Genomic DNA, 24,578 nt, shown 5'->3' with positions numbered 1-24,578 from the left:
TAAAACTCTCAGCTCCTTCTCTAGCATTGTGTCTGTCTGAATGCTTCCATATTTCCAGTCATGATAATAATGGATTAAACCTCTGAAAATAAGTTACAAAGTGTTCAAGAGTTACTGTGATCCTGGAGACTCTTCACTCTTTCTCTGTCTCTGTCTCTGTCTCTGTCTCTGTCTCTGTCTCTGTCTCTGTCTCTGTCTCTGTCTCAGTCTCTGTCTCTGTCTCTGTCACTGTCTCTGTCTCTGTCTCTGTTTATGTCTCTGTCTCTGTATCTCTCTCTCTCTCTCACTTATTCTCTGTCTCTCTTTGTTTGTGTTTGTTGTCTGGTGTGGTCATGATGGCAATAAAACCCAAAGTAACACAAACACAAACATTCAAAAACACATTTGATATTTTGACTATTCTTGGCCCAGGGAGTGGCACTACTTGGAGCTAATAACCTTGTTGCAGTAAGTTTGGCCTTGTTGAAAGAAATTTATCATTGTGAACATGGACTTTAATGCCCTCTGCCCAGCTGCCTGAAAGCTACACATTTCCTAGCACCCTTCAGATGAAGATGTAGAACTCTCAGCTGCAAATGCACATGCCTGCCAGGATCCTGCCATATTCCCACCTTGATGAAAATGGACTGAATTTCTGAACCTGTACGCCAGGGTAAATTGAAAAGTGTCTCTGCTGATAGTTGGTTGCTATTCCAGAAAGTCCAAAAGTTATGACGTATCATCCTGAGTCTGAGAATACACTGGTTTAGCTTCTAGCATTTGACAGAAAACAGGATTATCAAGACAATGAGAGTATAAATCTTCATATTTCATAGAGACACATAGGTTATAGATCTGTGGAACTCAAGGTTTCATGGGTGGTATGGTAGGGTGATTAGTGTCTGTATATGAGTGCAGTTTCTGTTCCCAAGTCTGATGTCACACATACACATATGTTAAGTAATGTGTAGAATGTCTTCAACACTTGCTCTCTTAGAGTGAAACCCTCTCACCATTTTGACTAGTTTGACTGGCCAATACACTATTGGGATATCTACCTGTCTCCACCCCACAATGTTGCAGATATGAATAGACATGCCTGGAATTTTACGGAGTTGCCGAGAATACATGAACTCCACTGAGCCATCTTTCTAGCCCCCAGCAGGGTATTGTTTATTGAAATCAATGATCATATCAGTAGAGAAATGAAAACCAACATGACCCTGATATTCTACCTTACCTCCAACTAACACCAATAAGTGAATGTTAAATATAAATTTAATTCGTGTCCAAATAAATCCAGATTACAATCTAATGAATGATAAAATTGGAGTGGATCCAGATGAAAGCTACGTTAGTAGATTTTTGGCCTTTTATATGAAGAATAACCAATATTTTGGGTACACTAGGAGAGCAAATGTGTGTAAATGATTCGAATGAAAGAAAATCTGTGTTCCAGTGAATTTTATTTTAAAATAAATTTCAAAATCATGAAATTTCAAATATATATATATATATATATATATATATATATATATATATATATTTGTGTATGTTATTATGGGTTCATGTGAGTTTTCTTGGATTCCGATTGCAGAATTAGAGTATAGGGGACCTGGTTACGTGGCATTATTATTTTTTATTAATTAATTCATTCATTGTCCACCTTCCTACTGTTCCACATCCCATATCTACTGCCCATTCCCTGTCTCCAAGGGCAAGTCTCCACCCTACCGGATCTCTAAACACCTTGGTGTCTCTAGTTTGTTGAGAATTTGGTGCATCATTTCTGATTGAATAGAGATCAAGCAGATTTTTTTCTGTGTATGTTTTAGAGACCTTCTGATAGTTCGCATATGCTGCCTGTTTGGTTGTCTAGCATTTGGGAGAACTCTGGGTCCATAGTAGTTGAGACAGCTGGTCCTCCTCAGCCTCCTTCAGTCTTTCTCAAATTAAACCAATGGTTCAGCAGATTCTGTCCATTTTTTGTTTCCATACATTTGCATCTGATTGTTTCACCTGCTCATTATTTCTTCATAAGTACAGTCATTCTAGCATTCATACTACAAGTATCTGAATTCAGAAACCTACAGAGGCTATTTATTGCAAGCAGGTCTTCTGCAAAAGCAATATACAATATAAGTACTAAAATTTCTATCAGTGCTCAACAATATTCTATTCTTTGTGATGAAATCCCTCTCTCTCTCTCTCTCTCAATATATATATACTTCTCTAACACTTAGTATGAATAAAGATTCTCTTAAATTCTCTCCTACAAAGGGGATGATATTGGCATGTCATCTGCAACATTCATTCACTTTCCTACACAGTTTGTGCTTTTTCTTAGCAATCAACTAATATCTAAATCACACATGCACTCAGATTACAAAATAAGGTATCTGAGCTAATGCAATCTGTTATTCTGAGTCAGAGTAGGGGCAGGACAATTCCAAACTGTAGTTACATCCAAGAGCATGGACTTTAACAAATTGTGAATCAGTAGAAGACAAGACAATGTATAGACGCGGTTGTTTCTTTTGGTTTGGTTTGGTTTAGCTTTGCTTATTTCAGTTACCCACAATCATTATAAGAAACACAGAGAAACACTGATTAATGCCTGTATCTTGAACTGAATGCAAATCGGGGCCCTAGAACCAACATTATATTTCTGTTACAATATACAGTATATATTTTTAGAGATTTTCTTTTCATTAGCTATCATACACACACACATACAACAAGTTTAAGAAATGTTCCTAAATAAATGACCCAAATAGCAGCTTAATGATTCAGATGCAGATATTTTCACCCAATCAATAGACTGAAGCATCTGACCCCTGTTGTTGAATTAATGAGGTTGAAAGATATTAAAGAAAAAGGCATTCCTGTAGTAGGATCCCTGTCTCAATTAAACTGTTCCCCCAAGATGTCTGAAACTCTGGCCCAACAAAGAGACAGAATGCACCTGCTGATATGAGGCCTCCAACACACATACCCATCCTTATAAAAGGTGAAAAGCTTGAATCTTTCTTATTTAGAGATTATACATTTGATATACTTCAAAGTCATAAGAGAATGCTTGAGGATTCAACAGAGCATATCTAATTTCACTTTTAGTATAAAGAAAATTGTCACCTTCCTTTGGTCAAATACAGTAGTTAATGTTCTCCCTTGTAGATATCACCAAGATCTAAGGCCATATTTGGGGAAAGGAAAAGACTGAAGCTCACTGAGCCTCACACAGGATAATTTTCTTGGCCACTTCAAAAAGCAAGGAGTGCGAGAGGCATCTTGGGAATAGAAGACTTCTGAGAACCTCTTCTCAGAATGAGACATTCTAAGACCACAGTCAACAGAGGGGAAATCGTGAAAATCTTGGATCCTAAAGTAGAGGTCCCAAGTCTTATTTTCCAGGTTAGAAATGTCCAGTTCAGCTATGGTCATCATGGGAATTTCCTAGGCTCCACTGAGAACTGTAAGACGATTCAGACTCTTCCTCACTAGCTTCCAAGAATTTTCCCCATATACATACCCTGTGTAACAACTTTGAGTGTCCAGGCAATGGTCACAACAATCTCCCAACATGATAAATAGTTATGCATGAATTGATGTTTCCGCAAGGCTGTTTTCAGCTGCACACATCTGTGAATAAAAGATACGAATGGGGCATTTTGATGACCAATTTTGAGGCACAGGATATGGGAGACAATTTCAGTTTTCTATTTTCTGCCCTATCATCTAAAAGGGGAGAAATGTGAGGTGACATTGTTCACATATGTGTTGTGTGGATATCTTGGACAAATGGGATATGTTTAAAGAAAACTTAGTTGATCGGGGTATTTGTGAGGCAAATCCAGTAGAGAATCTATGCTGGTTCTTTAATTGCAGAGGTGGATCTGAAGTGTCCTAGTACAGAGGGTGGAGGTCTGAAACTCCCCTTCTACACAGAAGCTACTTCTGAGAGTCCTTTCAATAGATTTTGATTTCCAAAGGCCCCTTTTGCTGAAACTGAATGTTTAAAATCCACTTGGTAAATGGAAGTAGACAATAGACCCATACTCCTACTGGGAAGACAGGGATTGTTAGATGCCCTTTTATGTAGAATAAGTGGTATAAGTCTCCCATGGTCTAAAAGCCTTTTAAGGAAATAAAGGCTCAAAACTACATGGTTGGAATAGGAATATTCAATGTAAGGTATAATAATACATGTTTTGGGCCACACTTTGCTAATAGGTTCTAGGGCCTTGTTAGTCCTAGGAGAGTTGTGACATTATATTCAGTTTAGTGAGAAAAAGTAAGTTAACATTGGAAAATATGAGCCCCATGTAGGAAAGGAAATCTCTGAATCCCTACTGCAAGAGGAGGACAGAAACTTCTTGAGGCAGACTGTGACGTTGCCATATAAACTTCTGTCCAAGGTAAAGGTCTCTGGTACCTTATACAGTGGAGTATGTTTCCAGCAATGATTATCAATTTTCAATTCTTATTCAGAGTTTTTTTATTTTTTTTTATTTTCATAGTTTGTGTTCATTGAGGAGATACACGGAAGCAACATATTCCTTCTTCCAAAGGCTTTTGAGGACTGTTGCTGGCTAGGATACTTCTTTGACTTTATTCATTATCCAGGTCTAAGCAGAATTAATGAAGTTATTTCATTTCTATTGACTTGTGTGGAAACAGATGGCACAGGTACTTTGATCCAGTTTGAAATATCACTATGGGACTTCACACCAGAGTGAACTAGGGTACCTGTTTACAGAAGGAGTCACTTTTGGAAATTTTCCTGATAAGTTAGGGATAAGACTACTTTGACCATATATAGGAATATCATTTTTGAGAAAGAGAATATGTTGGGAGGATAAATAAGATAAGAAAGATCACAGAATCCCTCAGGCAAATGTTTATCTTTGGAATTTGAAGAAGATGTCGAAAACAGCTTATCAAGTGCAAATGAACTCACAATTCAGAATACACATGTGTTCTGAGAAATTAAGGTGTGTTTGCCAACAATCAGAGCATTTTTCTTACGAATTGTTTGGTAACCTCTTGCTCTATGTTCTCTGTAAAGCAGCATGCCAGGCATAGCCAACAAAGAGGGCACTGCTCTATTTCAAGTGACAGGCTTAAAAATAGAAGTTGGGTTAGGGCTTATATATTTACTGTCATGTCTCAGGACATCATTTCAGAGTTGCTTGACATCCCTTCTTTATTTGAGCATGCCTGGCCACCCAGGAAACATTGGAAATTTTAGGAACTCCTAGACTAATAGTCCTGAGGATTCTATTAAGACAAGTAAATTTTCTGAGATATGCATGGTCAAGAGATGTTGATTTAAATTTTCCACAAGCGAAAATAAACATCAACTTTAGTTTTCATGTTAGTGGCTTTTCAGTAGGCTCCCTAAGCAACAAAATTTGTATTAAGACCTTTTCAAACTGAAGGGTGTGTCTCTATTTCCCCAATTCAAAGATAAAATGTAAATTTGTTCCTTGTCAGAGTATTTACGTCAAAGATTCTTCATTGAAAAGTTTTTGAACCTAGAGTTTACCTTGAACTGAAGGGAAAATCTGGGAAACATTAGTATATTAGTATATTTAAGGTTCAGTTCATAATATCAGTAAGTTGTGTGGGATTCCTCGACCTAAAAGTATGTCCAAAACTCCTTTGGACAAACTGGTATAATCAGAGACTCGCTTTGCTTCAGGGTAAGATCTGATGACTCCTTAATCTAAGACAGATGGAGTAAGTATTACTTGGGGAGAAAGGAGGTGGTGTTGTCCTTGTAACAAGAGAGATGATCAGAGTATGAAAATCTCCATAATAGTTTGTACAAAAAATTGCTTACCTTAACTCATAAGGTCCTCCTTTGCCACACCTAATGGTTCTTCACATTCTGGAGTATCCATATCTTTAGCAGAATTAGCAAGACACCAAATATTGATACCATGATTCATGAAAAGCTTGAGCTACTGTCTTCAGCATGATTGCCTCCTAAGAATTATGTTCAACCACCAGAACTGTGTTAGAATGATGATTTCACACCATGTCATGTGACTGAAGTCAAGGAAGTGGCATAAGGTCCCAGGATTGGCCTCCTCGACTTGATTTATCTGAAATGTGACCAGAGGGAGAAAAATGCTCCTTGTCAGAGGTAAAATATCCCATGGGTTCCCGAACAGAAATTATTTTTTATGAGAGCCCATTGACTCAAAGGGGTGATTTTTAAGACCTCAATCATCACAGGAAGGGAAACACCATAACTGTGGAATCAAGTAAGCCCCTTGATCCTGTTGGACAGTAGGGGAGTATAACTGTTTACCTTCTGTAGAGGAGGTTGGACCAGGCACTCCTTAAATCCACATTTTCAGAGAACTCTAGAAAATTCTTATCCCTGAGGACTCTACTGCACAGTTGACAGCACTCTGAGGTTTGTTCTGACAAGACTGCTCAAAGTTCCTGGATCTGTTCCCTATTTATACTTACAATAGGCCACAGAAGTATGGGTGTTGACGACAATTACCTTTATGATGAGCAACTTAAAGAGAGATGACCTTGGATCTAGGCTGAAGTTTTTATTCATTGGCCATGGGACTTGAAACCAGACTTCTCTGAGTTTATTGGTATTGAAAGGTGTATCCCCTAAACAATAATTTCTGAGAGAGAATCTCTGGTCTATATTAGTTGAATGGTAGACCTGAGTAAGCCATGAACAAAGAGTGAAACTCCTGTGAATTCTTGGTACCAACGGTTTAGTTTTAAGCACACCAGATCTGTACTTGAATGTATGAGACACACTCCTTACTCTCAAATGTCAGTTCTATACTTTCTTCATCAGAGGGACATGCCTCAGACCCCTCCAGTGCAGACAGAGAAAGAACAAAGTGTTTTTATTCAAGGTCAGCAGACCCCTTTGTCATATCCTTAATGTCAGGGACTACTATGTTTAGAGGAAGTAAGGCTAAGGCCTTCTTCAAAAGATAATCCAACTGGGGGTCAGCCCCCTTGAAATCATGGGATACTTTACTTCTAAGGTTGTGTGACTTGACAGAGTTGCTATTTATGCTTGAAATATAAATTATCCCGGTTCTGGTGGGGTACATCTGAAGCCCCATTGTGAATTCATCAATGCTATTGCATGGTGATATTAAAGAGCCATATTTGTGGCCAAATTAAGATGTTGTTGAAGTCTGAAGTCTTGCTTCTCATGTCATATGTCTCCGGATATCTTCATTCATTGAGGACCTATATGACACCTTTGTTCTGAAGTGATAATTCTGAGGGCAATTAAAGAATGTCTGAAAATTTTGGTTCTCATGAGTCAATGCAGCCTTCAACACTGGTGAGTTTCTAACATATTTGATGTAGAATGGGTATGTCTGAACCACTGTTAGGTTATTGAAGGAAGTTGTGAGGCACATATATTCAATTTCATGTATATGTTTGTACTGTCACTGCCTTCAAACACACCATAAGGTGGCATCAGGTCCCATTTTAGATTGTTGTGAGCCACCATGTGTTTTCTGGGTTTTCAACTCAGGACCTATGGAAAAGCATTCTGTGCTCTTAACTGCTGAGCCATTTTTGCAGCTCCAGCACATTGGTTCTAGACAGCTTAGTTTAAGGTCACTTAGGGAATTGGGTAAAATCTGAGAATACCTATTTCAGCATGGGCAGATCAGAAGACCCTTTGGTATACAGTATTTTGGATGATCTGTGGTTCTTAAGCTGTAAGTCTAAAAATTAATAGAGAAAAATATCTGTATTTGGATTACTGGTTTAGAGCAATTGCACCTCACATATCCTTGAGTCATGGAGAGTGCATTACACCCCACTTCAAGCATAGGGGAATACATCTTAGGGTTCTCTCAAAGAAACACAATTTGGAGGACCCTTTGAAAGGAGGAAAATGTTGATTTATCCACAAATAACCTATTAAAAATAGCATCCATTAGAGGTAGAAAGTCTCATACCACATTTGGGAAAGCAGAAATATCAAACACTCTTGTATCTTTTCAAGATAAAAGGTCAATTTTGGGAGGAATATTTGGAATATTTCATTATCGAGGCTTCCTGGGAACCCAGAATATGAATATCATGCAGGCCATGCAACAGCATAATCAATCGTCAGTATGCTAGGAGGAACTTCCCAGCTATTTCTCCTGGTAAATCAGCTGCCTACTTCTGAACATGGCAAGGCTTACTTGTTTCTACTGGACAACATATAAGTATATGTCCTGGGTTTATGAAATTGCTGGCTACTCTTAGACTCCAGCCATTGAAGCAAATGGGTCCAGATCCTTGGACTGAGGTAATGAGGTCAGAGGATCAGAAAAAGGAGCACTCAATGCACCGTATATCAAGGAAATCGATTTGTCATGGATTACATCAGATCTAGTTAGTCTAGGTCCTCAATGATCAGAAGAAGCACATACTATTCTACATACTATTCTACATGAGCTGGAAATTATATAGCTTATGGCTACAAATTGTTAGATACTCTTAATCAGAAGGGAGGTTTGTTTGTACTTTTAGTCCAAGGGACATATGTGATGTTTCAATGTGCATCTGAAGCAGCTAGGAGTAGAAATTGTAAGATGTAGAGATGGTTGATGAGAAGTTAAAGTTCTAAACTCATGTTGCTCATAAGGGGCAAAGAAAGGGAAAAACAGGGCACCCTGTGGGTCAAAAAAAGAACTGAAAATGCCAGGGTAAAAGAGAGAAGGGCACTGGCCACCCTCTTGAGAAGGACTGCCTTACAGGATCCATTTGGCAAGCTGTAAGTTCTGGTGTGTCCTTGGGTCAAAGGAGTAATTCGGGAGTGAGGATTAAGTCATAAGCTTCCTAGAGCATTTATGATATCTCTTTTTTCATAGAAAGCATCTGTGAAGCACATTTTTTTTAGATTGGGCATTTGAGAGCCTGCCTCTTTCAGGCTAAAGCATTCTGAGCCTTACTGAAAGAGGACACATAGCCAATGTCCCTTTGGTGAGAACTGAAAAGTCTGAGTTCACAATGCTCAGACTGATATGGTCTGACTTTCCCTTTTAGGGGAGAAGAAAGAACTACAGCTCCCCTTTTGCTCCGTGATCCTTTTGAAATTGATTTTGATATGATGTATATATTTGTGGCCTCCTAGGACAGAAGGGTCACAAAGGGACACCCAAATTCACATTGTAATGATTGTTTTCTCCCTGGGCAAGAGAGAGCAAGTATCATGTCCTGTGTTTGAGATGTTACGTGTAATTACTTTGCATAACAGGGAATGAAGTGGCACCTCCATTTGGAATTCATGGATGTATGAATCCCACTAGGAAAATAGCCAATGCTGTGGGCTCCCATTTTTGTATTAATGGAAGTTATGTGTTTCTCTCTCTTTGGCAGTAGATACATGTTTTGAGCACTACTTAGTAAAAACAGGGTGGTTGATATCCTCTTGGGGTGATGACAAGAATTTGACACCTCTATGGGGACTTTCTCCATCTGGAGATAACTCAATGCCTTCTTGATCTGCAGGAGAAGTTTACAGGGCTATTTGGGTATTAGAGGCACTACTCTCTCTCCTCCTATTAAAAGTAGCATTTCAGAGAATCTCATGAGGAGACATGAAATGTCTGAGGCTCTCTTCATGAGGAATAGGGTGGTTTATGTGCACTTTTCTCTAGGCATGGATCATGGTTTGCCACTCTCATGTTCTGAATGGGAAGCTTGACTGTCCCATTGTTCAGAACGGTCCTTTTCTGATAAGATAAAATAGATTTGGATGGTCTGTATTCACCTTGGTATGGTGGAGGACTTCTGAGTCCCTCCTCATGAGATGGTGAGCATCCAAAGGCTCCTTTAGCAGTATCAGAAGTAGTGAGGGTTATGGTAGTCACAGTTTTAAGATTTGCAACTTTTTTTCTTAGAAGTGCAAGATCTTACCAGCATTTTGGAATAGTGGCAGTGTTTCCACCTAGCATCTTTTTAGAGGACAGGTTTCAGGCCTGCTTGATCTACAGAGGAAAACATTAGTCTTATTTTTTGCAGTATAGAATTTTTGGGACAACCCCTTGGATGAGGAGAATAACTGAGATCTTTCTTGTAAGGAATGCTAGATGTGAAACTCAATTGTGAAGATTAAAAGGGGGAGATGCTTCTTGGAGGAGTAGAGGTAGGACTGGATTCCTTTCAGCATACTTGGAAGATGTGAGGCTACCTTTGGCAGAAGAGATGCATTTTAAAACATCAAGTTCTGAGAGGCAGTATCTGATATCTCCTTCTGAAAATGAGACATGTTTCAATGTCCTTTGGTTAGAATTGGAAGTACTCGGGCTCTTCCTCTGATAAGAGTAACTATCTGGCCATCTTCATGAGAAGGGGTTGGAATTAAGTCCCTGTCTGTACAAAGTGACAGTCTGGGAAATTCTGTTGAAAAGGAAGTACCCACAGTGTCTTTTCTAGATGGCATAGGTTCTAGAATCCCCTTAGCTAGTTGAGAAAGTTCTAGATATTCCTGGGCTAATGTTGGTGTTCCAAGGATCCCTTGATCAGATACTAAAGGGCTCAGCCCATCTACATTGTGTTTCATAAGACACAGAGACCCTGGAACAGATAGCAAAGATTCTAGAGACCCTGCCACAGATTCTGAACTCTTAGAAACAGATTGGTTACATGGCAGAGATTCTTCCAACTCTGGACTAAGTGTTGAAGAAACTGGTAATCTGGGAGAATTTTATGTGGCTGACAAAGATTCTATGATCTCTTGGGTGACAGAAGGTATTTCCTCACGGTTTTGCATACTTAGCATTGTTTCTAGTTTTTCCTTCGCAGAATTAGAAAGTCCAAGATCTTAGGATCAGATGGTGAATATCCTAAAGCCGCATTTTTCTAACAAGGTCCTGGAGACTCTTGGGATAACAAGGAAGTTTCTGAAGGCCGTTGGGCAGATGTTGATGTTCCTACTACACCATGACAAGACAGGGAAGGTCTCTGACTCAATACGAAAGGTTGTGACACTCTCAAATATAATTGGACAGATAAAGGTGATCCTAGATGCACTATGGTAGATGCTGAAAATTCCAAAGCTCCTGGTGTAATATTTGCTATTCCTGGCTTGTGTTTTGTACAGGTGCAACCTTTCATATTCTCCTCTAAAGGACAGGCAAGGGCCTCCAGCTTTTTGAACAGATAACAAAGGTCCTGGATTCACGTGAACAGATAGGGACATTGTCAAAAGCTCTAGGGTAGATCATAGAGATCCTAGGGTTCCCTGTCCAGATAAAGAAATTGCCATGGATCCTTTGGAAGAACCTGACATATCTGAAGCAGTTGGATCTGTTTTTTGTACCCTTTGTGGAGTATTCAAATACTCATTTGGTCCCTGGTATGAAGTCAAAGGCCCCTCTGTAGGTTTAGAGAGATCTAAAGGTTCTTCTGTGTAAGGAAAGGAATCAAAAGGATTAGGGAAGAAAGTAATGAAATAAGTTGGGCAAAAATTGCAAGTGCCAGAAGTGAGTCATTGTATATCACATATCCTGAGATAGCTGTTGAATTTTTTTTGTGCACCTGATGCAAATGAGGAATATTCTAGAGTCCCCTAGGAAGATGGCAAAGGTTCTACAGTGCCTTGTGCAGTTGCCAAAATACTCAGAGATTCTTGGTCAGATCTCAAAATCCTTGCAATATTTTGAGTAGGGTGGGTATATCACTGACACACTGAGGAATTTGGTGAGTCTGCTACTGTGTAGTGTGTAGATGTGGACTGAGTTCCTATACATTGTTTATGTAAAGAAGGATTTGAGAGCTTTTGGGAAGTTGTAGATTGTTGTATATACCTTTGTGGACATGTGGACAGATATAAGGTCCTCTTTGCAGAGAGAAAGGGACTCAAACTTTCATGAGAATAATCAGAAGATGCTGGAGTCACTTGTTAAGTGGAAAAAAGACCCAGAGGATTATGAGAACATTCAGAACATTGTGATGTATTCATCATTGCCTATGCTGAGATAGAAAGTTTCAGAGGTCCCTGGGCAGATTACAAAGGTACTGGATTCCCTTGGCCAAATGGGAAGGTCTCTGCATCTCCTTGGTACAATGTTATTGTCTACCAAGTTTTGGAGGTCATGGTGGCAAAGTTCCTAGAGCTGATGAAGTAGTCTGAGAAGATGTTACATCTTCTCTCACTCTTTGAAAATGTCCTAAAATACTCTGTGATTCTTTATATTGTGACAATATCCCTGTGAAACCTGTTGAATTTTCTAGATTTCTTTGGTGGAAGAAAAAATAACTTTATATGCATAAAGTTCCCTCTTTTGCCCTGGAAATTTTTGGGGGCTTTTGAAAAGATGGAAAAGCTTCTAGAACCACTGTAGGAGGTACAAGATGCTCCTGAGAACCCAGTAGAGGTGGGCAATGTCCTACATCTGATGGTTAAGGACAAAAGTATTCTTGAGATTTCTGGAAAGGTAGGAAATGTCCAGTTTCCCTTGGGAAAGCTGGGGATTTTTGTGCAAAATTTTGGACAGTTGGCGAAAATTCATAACTGTCTGCAAAGAAGTTGGAGCATTCAAACTATCTTGAGCTTATGAAACATTTTGTGCAGTCCACTGTTTAGATGTGGGCAGTTTAGGAGACCCTTAGGCAGAACAGAAATGTCCAAAAACCTCTGGGGAAGATGAAGAACCTACAGTTCCTTGTGAAGATGAAGAAATTTCCAGAGGCCTTTGATCAATTGACATAGATTCTGGTAGCACTTGAGTATTTTGCATAGACCCCAATCGTCTTGGGGTGGGAGGCAAAGTTCCCACAGTCTGCTTTACAGATATGTACTTTCCTACTGTGGCTTGTGCAGATAAACAATGCCACCTCAGTGCCCTGAGAATACAAGGAAGACCCTAGAATCATGTCTTTAGTTTTAGTCACTTTCAGACTTCTTTCTTGCGATAGACAAGAATCCCACAGTTCCTTGCTCAGATCTCAAAGATGATGGTGGCACATGTAGTGATATAGTAAGATTCAGATGCAGTCCAGCACATCTGGAGCTGTCTGAAGTCCCTCAGAAAGATGGAGAATATTCATTTGCTTCTGATTCTGCTGGAGAAAAAGCTGAATGCAGTAGAGCCCCTTCAGCAGGTCCTGAGTGATGTGTCATTGCCTGGGCTAAGATGGAATGTTTCAGGCCCCCTGGATTGATTGCGAATATACTTGATTCCCTGGAACAGATGGGAATATTTCTACACCTCCTTGAGTAAAAAAATGAATGTCTGCCAGGATCTTGAGGTGATGATGGCAAACTTCCTAGAGTAAGCAAAACAGATTTAGAAGATCTGACATCCTCTTTCACTGTAGGCAAAGGGCCCATGGTAGTCTCTTTGTGTTTACATTGTCCCAATCCCAATATACCTGTTGAATCAGTCGAAGGTTCTGGATACCTTTGGATGGATGACACAGAACTTTGCACATGCAAATTTCCAATTGCAACTGTGCAATTTTTCTTTTACCCTTAAGAAGTTAGCAAATGTTCTACATTTACAGTGATAGATAGTGGATATCCCTGACCACCTGGTGCAGATAGGTAGTGTTCTGGATAACTTGGGAAATTCAAAAACTTCTCCTGATTTTCCTGGCTAGAGAGAACATATTCATTAGTCTGTGGCTAACATGATGAGCATTGTAAGTTGAACAGATGGAGAAAATGTGAGAGCCCTCTAGTAATTAGATGGATGTTTGAACGAATTTGGTAGAGAAGACAGAGTACCTAAAGGTTCTTGTTTGGGTGTGTACAGAGACCCTTAGGCAGATAGAGAAGTTCCCAGAACCCTTTGTGCAGATGAAAAAGATCCTAACCTTCCTTCTGCAGGTCAAAAATTCCCAGAAGTACTTGAACAGACTGGAAATGTCCTTGTTCCTGCTTATCACTTTCTTTGTAACCTAGAGTCTCCGGGCTACATGGGAAAATTTCTTCAATCCCTGGGCAGCTATGGGATGTCCCTACATGGATTCTGAATTCAGGTAAGATTGTCCAGACACCTGAGTAGATGATGAGTGTAATGAAGAAATTTGTGCAGATACATTCAGCTCAAGAGTTGCTTATGGATATAGGGAAGTTGTGACAAGTGTCCGCAAAGATATGGAGGGGCTCGTCTAGCTTGTGTTGGTGAGAAATGGCCATGGGGCTTTGGGACATGTTGCAATGTTTCTGTTGCCCTTAGCATACATGAAGACATTCCCCAAGAACCTGAGAATGAAGACAAATGTTTATGAGTACACTGGGCAGAATCTGATATTCCCAGAATCTCTTGGGACGATGATGACTGATCAAAAGACTGTTGAGTATATGGTGAAAGGCCTATAGAAGCCTCAACATATATGCTAAGTTTGGTAGATAGCAAATGTGCTAGATCCTTGGGACTACAAAATAAGACTCCTGAGATCATTGGTCATATTGTGAATGTCCTGTATGACTTGAAGGATGTGGCAAAAGGCCTGTAGTCCCTTGAACAGATGGTGAGTTTTCCTGAGATTCTACCATGTGTGTTGAGTTCCCTAGCTTCTTTTGGAAAGATGCCGAATGTTCTAAAAAACCCTGGGAAAGATGGCAAAGCACCCATAGTTTCTTGGACAGGTATCAAGTGTTCTAGAGTTGTTTTCTTACATCTCATAGTTATTGAATTGCCTGATATAGTTTGCTAGTTTGTGGAAGTTTCTGAGAACATCATAGAGAAGTTGAGGATTTCACTTTCACTTGGGAATATGACAATGTTGTTGAGATTTTTTGGTTTTTGGGGTTTGTGTGTGTGTGTGTGTGTGTGTGTGTGTGTGTGTGTGTGTGTGTGTGTGTGTGTGTGTGTGTGTTTGTTTGTTTTTATGTCCTGGTGGATGAAGAAGATCTTTTTTCAGATGGAAATTTTTCTGACTTCCTATTTTCAAATTTGGGAGTTAGCATAACCCCTGTAGGAGGCAAAGGATCTGTAGTTCTTTGGAAACATGGCAAGGTATACAGATATTCTACTATGTATGATGAGTGCCCTAGCTTCTTCTGGAAAGATGCTGAACGCTCTAATTTCCCTGTGGTATAACTAAAAAACCCTAAGTCCCCTGGACAGTACAGATTGTTCTAGAGGTCTTTGTTTACAACTGACAATTGTTAGATTTCCTGTTGTAGTGTGAGGAGATGATGGTGGTGCAGATGATGAAGGTTTCACATTCCCTTTGGAAGATAACAATGTTTCCTTAGTTCCCTGGGTAGAGGGAGAAGATATCATAGCCTCTGTTTCAGATGGTGGATGTCATCGGGTATCTTGCATAGATAGAGAAAATGTATAAGGCTTCTGAAAAGAACTGAAATTTTTCACAGGTCCTGGTTCAGATGGTGAAATTTTAGAGTCCTAGTTTCAGATTTGGGTAGTCCCATAGTCCTTCTAAGAGATAAAGAATGTTTCTCAGCCCCTTTATTAGATGGAAATATTTGAGCCATCCTATGAGCACCTTGAGTAGATCCTAAAGGCCCTGTTTTACGTCTTGATGGTTCTACAGTCCCCTGTGGTATATAGACTGTCTCAGAATGTCTTTTTCTTATTTGTATTTTGTCCCTTCCTTTTGGGATGATATAAAAGACTCTAGGGTCCCTTGTGCCAGTGATGACATTTGAAGAGTTCTTTGCAAATGGAAATACCTAGTGTAGATGGTGAAGAATGCAGAGTCTGTTTAGAAGGTGTGTAAGTGGGCAGTGGTCCTTGGATATTTACCAAAGTTTCTAAGGCCTGGGAAGAAAATGAGTAAATTTTCTGAGCATTTGGTGCAGTAAGTGAGTCTTTTCCACCATCCTAGGTAGATAGCAAAGAACCTTGATGCCCTTGGCATGATGATGATGATGATGATGATGATGATACCAAAGCCTCAGTAGCAATAGCAGGTAAGGAAATTGCTACAGGATCCTAGCCAGAGAGCATGTTTTTTGGAAAAACAGAGACATTTTTCAAATGTCCTGGAGATTTCTGAGGATATAAATATGTCCACATATCCACATCCACAGATGGCAAATGTCCTTTATAAACCTTAGAAGATGAGGAAGTTGCCATATCACCTGGTCAAGAAAGAGAATGAGAGTTCCCTGTTTAGATGTGGTGAGTTCTGGAGTCTGTTGTGCAGTTAAGGATATTCCCACACTCCCTTGAACAGAAGACAAAAGTGCTACACTTCATTCTGAGGATGAGGGTGTTCCCTGTTGCCATTGGGTGAGTGACATTACATTTAGGGGAGAATCTGAGTCATACTGAGATAAATCTAGAACTCCATGAGTGTGGGGAAAATTTGATGGCATATCATGATATAATGGTGAAAGGCTCACAGGCTCTGAAGCCACCTGTTTGGGTCCAGGAGCTACAATGGCTGAAGGGGAAATTGGCAGGGATCCTGGTCTAAGTGGCAAAGTTCTTACCATCTCTTGGGCAGGTTGGCAGGTTCTGAGTTTACTTTGGAGAGATAACAATGGTAATAAATTCTCTTGAGTACTTGGTGAAGTAGCAGCTGTACTCTGGGTAGTTGTGGAACAATCCACAGGCCTTTGCAAGGACATCAAAATTCCTGAAAACTCATGAGTTGAGATTCCATGTCCTGAAACTCATTGTGCTGATGAGGAAAGATCCAGATCTCCTGGAAGGTGGAGTGAATGTCTTGAATAACTTTTTGAAGATGGAATATTTTTCTAAACACCTTGGCCAGATGACAAAGTTCTGTAGTTCCATGGGCACCCAGATATACTGGGAAAAATCCTGAAAAACCAAAACACCTTTGCATAGGTGACAAAGTTTCTAGATGCCCATGGTTAAATAATGATGGTCTCACATATCCTAGAGCAGATGGTAAATATCCTACAACAATAATGTTTTAGTCAGAAGCGTTTTTAGATACTTTAGAAGATATGAAAATTTTCTGGTGTGTTTGGGCTAAAGACAAGTTCTAGATGATTTTTTTAGATGTGGACTTTCCCTCAGGCCCTTGATTTCACAAAGGAGATTGTGTAGTCCTGAAGTCTGATTTGCAAAAGGACAAATTACCTTAAGCATGGTCAAAATGTTCTGCATCATTTGAGAAAGATGAAGAAATTTCCTGGGCCAGATAGTAAACACATAAGAGCGTTTTGGTTAGATAATCTTGAGCCTTTTTGGGGAAATATGGATTGTCCAACATGCCCTTTGGTAGACTGAAGATGTGAGACTCATCTGAGGAGAAATTGTAGCTTTTGATGTTTCTTTGGCATCAGGGGATGTTTCAAGTCTCCCCCCCCCCCTTTTTTTTTTTTTTTTTAGAAAATGTTCTGTAGTCTCCTTTGTTAGAAAGATCAAATCTTAACCTGTTTTTTTTTCTTCTTCTATAAACTGGATGACTGTATTATTTTGGTAGAGGGAAAATGTCTACTACTTCCTACCAGAGAAGGCATGGAAAAGAAACACTCTTGGGTAGATGGAGATAATTGTAAAGCACCTTGTTCAAATATCACAAATCCTATGACCTTCTGCACAGATGGGGAAGGTCTTAATATGTCTTTTGTAAGTGTGCAAGTCTTAACCTTGGCTTTAAAATGAGGGGAAGGCCCTAGAGATACCTGTGTAGATATGGTTTCTTCTAGAGCATCATGGACAAGTGTAAAAGATCTAAGAGCCTCATAGGCAGGTAGTGAAATTTCACTACCTCCCTGTCTACTAATGAAAGTGGCATCTCCTTAGAGCATCGTGGATAGGTGTATAAGGTATAAAATCCCCATGGGCAGGTAGTCGAATTTCTTGTCCTCCTTGTGTACTAGTGGAAGTGTACTGAGGCAGAGCTGGGGCTCCAGAACTCCTCCCACATACAAAGATACCTTGACTACCAGATCTGTCATAGCCAAGCTCACAGATGAGATACCCCTTGCAGCAATACCTGGACTACCTGGGACCTCCAGGGTCCCTGTGCAGGCAAAACCTATTTGTCTTGCCCTGCTACAGACACATCTTCTTTTTGGCCCACTTCTTGGCCTGTGCCAGAGCCACTTTTCCAGATCCCATCCCACAACCCTAGACAGCCTGATTCCTGGTAGCTGAATCCCAACCAGTACACAAGCTCATACAAGGAACAGGATCCAGTCAGAAACAATAAGCCAAGTTAAAATCTGAGATAAACAGATATCAAGAGGCAAGTGAAAAATTGGAAAAGACCCAAAAAAAAACACTGAAAGCTTTAAAAAATCAACAAAACCCTAAAAAAAGAAAACTATATACATTTAAATTCTAAAACTAAGAACATAAAACACTAACAAAATATCCCAAAATTAAAAAACAAAAGACAAACAAACACATTTCTAGAACTCTAAAAAGAGCCCCTCCCAAAAAAAAACTAAAACCTTTAACAAACCCATAAGCCAAAAAGAAACAAACAACAGCAACAAAACAAAACAGATAGAAGGTTTAAAAAAAATCCTAAAATTCTTTAAAAGCCCTAAAAAATCCTAATAACCCAAAATACCTTAAAATCCATATGAATTCAAGAAACATCCAACCCCCCAAAAAATAAACCCCAAAAAACCCTAAAACCCCCCAAAATCCAAAATTATTTTTAAAATCATAAAAAACTAAAACCCTACATAAAGTCCCTAAGTCATTCAATCCCCCCTAAAATTGTAAAAACTCTAAAATACTTATAACACCATAAAGATACCTAAAACCTTAAAAATAGGAAACCCTCAAAAACCTTAGCATCTTTAAACAAACCCTAAAAAAGCCCTAAAAAGCTTTCTAAAATAACCTAAAGTGCTTTATATTTAGTATATTTTATCTATCTACCTATCTACCTCTCTACCTCTCAGCCTATCTTATCTATCTCATCTATCTCTTCTATCTCATCTATCTATCCATCTATCTATCTATCTATCTATCTATCTATCTATCTATCTATCTATCTATCATCTATCCATCCATCCATCCATCCATCCATCCATCCACCCATCCATCCATCTATCCATCCATCCATCCATCCATCCACCCATCTATCTGAGAGTATCTTGCATGGATGACAAAGATGCTATGATCTCTTTGGTGACAGGTGTTATATCTGAATGGTTTTGCATACATGGCCATGTTTATAATTTGTCCTCGGCAAAAAGTCCAAGATCTTTAGGATCAGATGGTGAATAACCTAAAGCCTCTTTTTCCAAACAGGGTTTTTGGGTCTCTTGTGATAAAAAGGAAGTGTCTGAAGGTCATTGTGCAGGTGTTGATAGTCCTACTATACCATGGGCTTACAGAGAAAGTCTCTGAGGAAAAAAATCCAGGTTGTATCACTCAAATCCAATTGGACAGATAAAGGAAACCCTAGACTCACTATGGTAGATAGTGAAATTTCCAAAGCTCCTGGTGAAACATTCGCTATTCCTGGCTTGCTTTTTGTACATGACAAGCTTCCAGATTTTCCTGTAGAAGACAGGCATGGGCCTACAACTTCTAGAATAGATAAAGAAGGTTCTGATTCACTTGAGCAGATGAGGGCATTGTCAAAGATTCTAGGGCAGATGATACAGGTCATAGTGTTCCCTGTCCAGATAAAGAAATTACCATGACTCCTTTGGAAAAATGAGTAGATCCTGAAGCATCTGAAGCATATGGATCTGTTTGTTGGACCATTTGTGGAGTAATCAAATAATAATTTGGTCTGTAGCATGAAGTTTAAGACACCTCTGTAGGTTTAGAGTGATTATGTGTAAATGAATGGATTCAAAATGCTTAAGGAAAAAAGTGAGGAACTAAGATGGACAGAAATTGCAAGTTACACTGGTGAGTCACTGCATATAACATGTCCTGGGGTAGCTGTTGAAAATGATTATCCACCTGATGCAAATGATGAATATCCTAGAGTCCCCTGGGGAGATGGCAAAGGTTCTATAGAGCCTTATGCAGTTCCTGAAATACTCAGAGGTCCGTGGATAGATCTAAAAGTCCTTGCTTTATTTGGAGCAGGGTCAGTATATCCCTGACACAGCTGGGAAGTTGGTGAGTCTTCTACTGTATAGTATGTAGATGTGGACTGAGTTCCTATACCTTGTTTATGTAAAGAAGAATTTAAAAGCCTTTGGAACATGTAGAATCTTGGGTAGACCTTTGTGGACATGTGGAGAGACATAAGGTCTCCTGTGCAGAGAGGCAGGGACTCACACCTCCAAGAGGAGAATCTGAAGATGCTGGAGTCCCTTGTTCTGAGGAGGAAAGACCTAGAGAATTAGAAGAACATTCATATCATTGGTATGTATTCATCACTGCCTATGATGAGATAGAAAGTTTCAGAGGCCCCTGGGTAAATTTCAGAGGTGCTAGATACCCTTAGCCAAATGGGAAAGTCTCTGCACATCCTTGGGTAGAATATGAATGTCTAAAAGTTTTTGGAGGTGATGGTGGCAAAGTTCATAGAGTCACTGAAGTTGAATGAGAAGGTTCTATATCCTCTATCACTCCAGGCAAATGCCCTAAACTACTCTGTGAGTCTTTTTTTTGTGTGTGTGTGTGTGTCAATATCCATGTGAAACCTGTTGAATTTTCCAGATTTATATGGTTGAAGAAAAAATAACTTTGTATGTGCAAAGTTCCCTCTTCTGTCCTGAAAATTTTCTTGGGCTTTTGAAAAGATGGAAAAGCTTCTAAAACCACATAGGTACAATATGCTCCTGAACACCTAGTAGAGGTGTGAAATCTCCTCCTTATGATGGTGAAGGACAAATGGATACTTGACATTTCTGACTAGGTGGGGAAATTCCAGTGTTTTTTGGGAAAGCTGGGAATCTTTATGCAAAATGTTAGTAAGTTGGAAAAAATCCCATATCTGTTTGCAAAGAAGTTGGAGCATTCAAACTATTTTGAGCAGATAAAACATTTTGTGCAGTCCCTTGTTTAGATGTGGACAGTTTTAGAGACATTTGGGTAGAACAGAAATGTCCAAAGGCCTCTTGGGAAGATGAAGAACTTAGAGTTCCCTGTGAAGCTAAAGAAACTCACAGAGGCCTCTGATCAGATGACACAGATTCTGGTAGCACCTGAGTATATTTGGTAGACCCCAAAGGTCCTGGAGTGGGAGGCAAAGTTCTCACAGTCTGCACAGTGTGCCCAGACAAAGAACTTTGCACAGGCAAATTTCCAATTGCAACTGTTCAGATATGTACTTCCCTACTATGGCTTGTGCAGATAAAGAATGCCCCTCTGTGGCCTGAGCAGATGTGGAATACCCTATAGTACTTTCTTTAGATTTAGTCACTTTCAGACACCTTTCTTCTGATAGACAAGAATCCCACAGTTCCTTACTCAGATCTCAAAGATGATGGTGTCATCTGTAGCTATGTAGTAAGATTCAGATGCAGTCCAGCACATCTGTAAGTGTCTGAAGTCTCTCGGAAAGATGGAGCATATTCATTTGTTTCTGATATAGCTGGGCAAGGAGCTGAATGCAGTAGAGCCCTGTCAGTAGGCCTTGAGTGATGTGTCATTGCCTGGGCTGAGATGGAAAGTGCCAGAGGCCCCAGGGCTGATTGCAAATGTCCTAGAATTTCTGGACCAGATGGAAATATTTCTGCACCACCTTTAGGAAAAGATGAATGTCTACCAGGTTCTTGAGGTGATGGTGGCAAAGTTCATAGAATTGGCAAAGCAGATGGAGAAGTTTCTATATCCTTCATTACTTGAGGCAATGGGCCCACAGTAGTCTCTGTGTCTTTACATTGTCCCATTCCCAATATCCTTGTGGATTCTGCCAAAGGTTCTACATACCTTTGGATGGATGACAAAGAAATTTGCATAGTCAAAGTTCTCTTTGCAGCTGTGGGACATTCCTTAGACTTTAGAGAGGTCAGAAAATATCCTTGAAACTCTGGACTAGAAAGAGGGTGATCCTGAGTACCTAGTACAGATGATGAGTATGTTACATCTCGTGATGAATGATGAAATGGATTTTTGAGATTTCTGGCGAGGTAGGAACAGACCAATGAACCTTGAAAAAGCTGGGGATTTTTGTCCAAAATGTTAGAAAGAGGAGAAAATCTCATAGCTTCCTGGCAATATGTTGGATGATGCACAGTCTTTGGAGAAGATGTCACAGTTTCTACAGACCCTAATTTTGATGTGGACTGTTTTAGAGACCCTTGCTCAGAAAGGGATATTCCAAAAGCCTCTATGGAAGACGAAGAGCCTAGAGTTCCCGTTGAAGTTAACTAAATTCCCAGAGGCCTCTGATCAGATGACAATGACTCTGAGACTACAAGAGTCGCTTGTGTAGACCCCAAAGGTCCTGTAGTGGTAGCCAAAGTTTCCAAGTCTGCTTTGCAGACATGGACTTTCATACTGTGGCTTGTGCAGATAAAGAATGCCCCATAGTATCCTGAGCATAAGCATACAACCCTATAGATGTTTCTTTAAATTTAGTCCCTTGTTCAGATAAGCAAGTTTCCACAATTCCTTGTTCAAATCTTGAAGATGATTGTGTTACCGGTAGTGATGTAGTAAGATCCAGATGCAATCCAGATCTTTTGGAACTTTCTGAAGTCCCTTGGGTAAATGGAGAATATTCATTTCTTTCTGAAACTGCTGGGGAAGAAGCTGAATGCAGTACAACCCCATTGGCAGATCCTGAGTTATGTGTCATTGTCTGGGCTGAGATATAAAGTGTCAAAGGCCCCTGGATTGATTGCAAAGGTACTAGATTCCCTAGACCAGTTGAGAGCATTTCTATACCTCCTTTAGGAAAAGATGAATGTCTCACAGGTTCTCGAGGTGATGGTGACTAATTTCCTACAGTAGGGAAAGCAGATTTAGAAGATCTGGCATCCTTCTTCACTTGAGGCAAAGGGTCCAAAAAAGTCTCTGTGTGTTTACATTGTCTTAATTCCAATATACCTATGGAATCTGACAAAGGTAATGGATTCCTTTGAATGGATGACAAAGAACTTTGAAAATGCAAAGTTTCCATTGCAATTGTTAAGTTTTTCTTGTGCCCTTGAGAAGTAAGCAAAAGTATTACAGCTACTCGAGTAGGTATTATATGCCCCTGACCATCTGGTGCAGATAGGTAGTGTTCTGGATAACCTGGCAAATATAAAAATTTCTTCTGATTTTTCTGGCTAGAAAGGAGAGGTTCATTAGTGTGGGGAACATGATGAACATTGTATGTTGAGCACATGGAAAAATTTTGAGAGCCCTCTAGTGTGTAGATTGATATTTGAAAGACTTTGTTAGAGATGCAGAGTACCTACAGGTTCTTGTTTGGGTGTGAACAGAGACTCTTGGACAGATAGGGAAGTTCCCAGAACCCTTTGTACAGATGGTCATGATCCTACCATTCCCTCTGCAGGTAAGGAAATTCCCAGAAGTACTTGGTAAGATGGAAAAATTCCTATTTCCTGCTTGTCACTTTCTTTATAACCTGGGCTGGACAACAAAAGTTGTTGAACTCCCTGGGCAGCTATGGGCTGTCCCAAAGTAGATTCTTGATTGAGGTAAGCTTGTCCATTCACCTGAGTAGATGGTGAGAACAATGGAGAGATTTATGCTACAAGAGTTGCTTGTGAATACAAGTTGTCACAGTTTCTTTTCATAGATGGTTGAGGGGATTGACATGCTTGTATTGGTGAGGAATGTCCAATAGGCTTTGGGACTTGTAGCAATGTTCCTGTCATCCATAGGACACATGAATACATTCCCAAAGAACCTGAGACGAAAGAAAAATGTTAATGAATACACTTGGCACACTCTGATGTTCCCAGAATCTTTTGGGAAGATGATGACTGCTGGATAGACTGTTGAGCATATAGTGAAAGGCCTAGACATGCCTCAACAGATATGAAAATTTGGTAGACTTCAAAGGTGCTAGATCCCTTGGGACTTCTAAAGAATTCTCCTGAGATCATTGGTCAGGTTGTGAATATCCTGTATGACTTGAGGGATGTGGCAAAGGGACTGTAGTACTTTGGAATATTGGTGAGGTATCCTGAGATTCTACCATGTTGACTAGTTCCCTCGCTTCTGTTGGAAAGATGCTGAATGTTCTAGAAACCCTGGGAATCGTCAGCAAAAAATCCAAAGTTTCCTGGACAGGTATAGAATATTCTGGAACTGCTTGTTTACATCTCACAGTTGTTGGAGTACCTGATGTAATTAGTGGAAATTTCTGAGCACATGGTACAGAAGACAAAGGTTTCACAGTCACTTGGGAAGATAACAATGTTTTTTTTTTTGTTGTTTGTTTGTTTTGTTTTGTTTTTGTTTTTTGTTTGTTTGTTTTTCTTTCTTTTTTTTTTTTTTTAGTTTTCCTGGTGGATGAAGAATTTTTTTCAGATGGAGATGTTTCTGACTTCCTAGGTTCAGATTTGGGAGGTCACATAACCTCTGTAGAAGGCAGAGGATTTGTAGTCCCATGGAAAGATGGCAAGGTATCTAGAGATTCTACCATGTGTGACAAGTACCATAGCTTCTTTTGGAAAGGTGCTGAATGCTCTTAGAATTCCTGAGATAGAAGTAAAAATCCCTCCTTCACCTGGACAGGAACAGAATCTTCTAGAGGCCCTTGGTTACATCTGACATTTGTTAAAGTTCCCGTCATTGTGCATGGAGGTT

This window comes from Mus musculus, chromosome Y (assembly GCF_000001635.26).
Source record: "Mus musculus strain C57BL/6J chromosome Y, GRCm38.p6 C57BL/6J".
Taxonomy (NCBI): domain Eukaryota; kingdom Metazoa; phylum Chordata; class Mammalia; order Rodentia; family Muridae; genus Mus; species Mus musculus.
Note: the sequence above shows the minus strand (reverse complement) of the source record.